The sequence below is a fragment of the Sinocyclocheilus rhinocerous genome, unplaced genomic scaffold (assembly GCF_001515625.1).
Source record: "Sinocyclocheilus rhinocerous isolate Xijiao unplaced genomic scaffold, SAMN03320098_v1.1 scaffold228, whole genome shotgun sequence".
Lineage (NCBI taxonomy): Eukaryota > Metazoa > Chordata > Actinopteri > Cypriniformes > Cyprinidae > Sinocyclocheilus > Sinocyclocheilus rhinocerous.
The window spans coordinates 348,308-351,296 of NW_015634565.1; the positions used below are offsets into that span (position 1 = coordinate 348,308).

General features: G+C 30.7%; 1 long non-coding RNA gene across 1 annotated transcript; it reads left to right on the forward strand.

Annotated features, from left to right (window-relative positions):
- Positions 1 to 1,990: 1,990 nt before the first annotated feature.
- LOC107745917 (uncharacterized) lies at positions 1,991 to 2,833 on the forward strand. Its single transcript, XR_001640639.1, has 3 exons — positions 1,991 to 2,088; positions 2,686 to 2,714; positions 2,795 to 2,833. It is a non-coding gene; the product is annotated as an uncharacterized LOC107745917 (long non-coding RNA).
- Positions 2,834 to 2,989: the final 156 nt, after the last annotated feature.

The following is a 2,989-nucleotide window of genomic DNA, read 5'->3' on the forward strand; positions in this document are numbered from 1 at the left end:
GAAAAGGTTATTATAATGTTAAACATTTGTATTAGGCCTACTAGGAATACCACAATTACACTATGATTACTACAAAAAGCTGGTATATTGTTTTCAGTGTCAGTTGTTTTTGAATATTCTCTGAATTCTGTTTTTCTAGTACTTTTGTGTTTGTTTTAGGGTTTTCAGGGTTTTAGGAATGAACTGATATTGACATTTTTAGCATCTGAAAAACCTTGATAGAAAATAATTGCATTTATTATGGCCAAAACCAGTTTTATGGTAGATTATGGTCTAGATTTTTTTTTCATGCTTTAAGATTTTCAATGAATTAATTAATTAAAACAAGTCTCTTCTGTTCACCAAGGCTGCATTTATTTGATCAAAAACACTGTAAAAACAGAAATATTATCACAATTTAAAAAAACTGTTTTCTATTGCAATATATTGTAAAATGTAATTTATTTCTGTGATCAAAGCTGAATTTTCAGCATCATTACTCCAGTCTTCAATGTCACATGATCCTTCAGAAATCATTCTAATATGTTGATTTGCTGCTCAAGAAACATTTCTGATTATTATCAATGTTAAAAACAGTTGTGTTGCTCAATATTTATTCAGGATTTTTTAGTCCTTTGCAAAAAAATAAATGTCTTTATTGTCACTTTTGATCAATTTAATGCATATTTGCTGAAACGCCCCAGCCACAATATTCGGGTACCTGATTCTCATGTAAACGCTTAACATTCCTCCGTAGCTGAAAAATAAAACACATAATAACATACATTACTGGTTAAAAGTTTGGAATAATTAAGTTTTTTTGGTTTAATGTTGTTCTTTTTCTCATCAAGGCTGCATTTATTTGATCAAAAACACTGTAAAAACAGAAATATTATCACAATTTAAAATAACTGTTTTCTATTGCAATATATTTTAAAATGTAATTTATTTCTGTGATCAAAGCTGAATTTTCAGCATCATTACTCCAGTCTTCAGTGTCACATGATCCTTCAGAAATCATTCTAATATGTTGATTTGCTGCTCAAGAAACATTTCTGATTAATATCAATGTTGAAAACAGTTGTGTTGCTCAATATTTATTCAGGATTTTTTAGTCATTTGCAAAAAAATAAATGTCTTTATTGTCACTTTTGATCAATTTAATGCATCCTTGCTGAATAAAAGTAAAAAAAATAATTAAAAAAACACATTTGGAACGGTAGTTTCTGATAGAAAATGAGCTGTTTAGACTTTGCTGCTTGGAAAAAATAAGTCCTGATATGATATAATGTAGAATATAATCACAGATATAATGCATCGCTATAATAATCATAAGATATTTTTTTAATTTCAGCCCAGCACATAATCCCTCCTATCTCATATCCGTCTCTGAAGTTCTACGCTGTGGCGTTCCGACCCCTTTATCAGTCACCATTCTGGCAGATTATCCCATCAAAGTCACGGCTGAACTCGTCCATGGAAAAAGCAGTGTGGCCCAAGCAGAGAGCACCATCCCAGCAGGTAAATCACCATCATTTGACTTTTTATTGTGTTATTTTATTGCATTGCATTGAATTATCATCTGGCTGATCCCACATTTGCATATATATAAAACATGTGTTATGTTACAGTAGCTTGATAAAACCAACATATACTGTTTGGTAAACTTGGGCTAGGTTTATTTATAATTAATTTAATTTTATTATTTTATTTATCAGAAGTGATCTCTTACTCAGATTTGTTTATTTCATTTAATTGTTTTGCTGAATAAAAGTAAAAACAAAACAAAAAAAACACATTTGGAACGGTAGTTTCTGATAGAAAATGAGCTGTTTAGACTTTGCTGCTTGGAAAAAATAAGTCCTGATATGATATAATGTAGAATATAATCACAGATATAATGTATCGCTATAATAATCATAAGATATTTTTTTAATTTCAGCCCAGCACATAATCCCTCCTATCTCATATCCGTCTCTGAAGTTCTACGCTGTGGCGTTCCGACCCCTTTATCAGTCACCATTCTGGCAGATTATCCCATCAAAGTCACGGCTGAACTCGTCCATGGAAAAAGCAGTGTGGCCCAAGCAGAGAGCACCATCCCAGCAGGTAAATCACCATCATTTGACTTTTTATTGTGTTATTTTATTGCATTGCATTGAATTATCATCTGGCTGATCCCACATTTGCATATATATAAAACATGTGTTATGTTACAGTAGCTTGATAAAACCAACATATACTGTTTGGTAAACTTGGGCTAGGTTTATTTATAATTAATTTAATTTTATTATTTTATTTATCAGAAGTGATCTCTTACTCAGATTTGTTTATTTCATTTAATTGTTTAGCTTATTTAATGTTATGCTTCAGTAGGGGACAATTAATAAATAAAAAGCTGATATATGTAGAAAATCTTTTTTAAATTATTTCTAAAAAGCACCTTGCAGTTTTTTAAGTTTATAGCTTATATCATTTAACAATTATTAACATACATTCAAATGTATTAATTCAGCCCGAGATGCAATGCAATTTATTCCTAAACGCATTATTTGTCTAACACAGTGTTTAAATTTACATTCAAAATCACACTGTCAAACTGGAAAAGTTACCTTTTTTGAATGACCTATATGATATAATATACATCTCCAACCTGTTCAAACAAGTATTGATTACTTTCATGTCTGCTCTGCATTCATTTTTAAGGCTCTACCAGACTGCTGGCTCTTCCCCCTGTGAGTATTAAGACTGTCATTTCCATGAATGAATCAGTACAGAGTTGCAGGGTTTACTGTGTGTTATTTTCCCTCCGCAGGTCTTTTCCAATGACATGAGTTACTGGTATCCATATCAGCTGGATGTTAAGGGGACATTATTTGTCTAACACAGTGTTTAAATTTACATTCAAAATCACACTGTCAAACTGGAAAAGTTACCTTTTTTGAATGACCTATGTAATGACTTTGATTACTTAATTTTAACTGTAGGGAATTAATTATTATTAATTCAT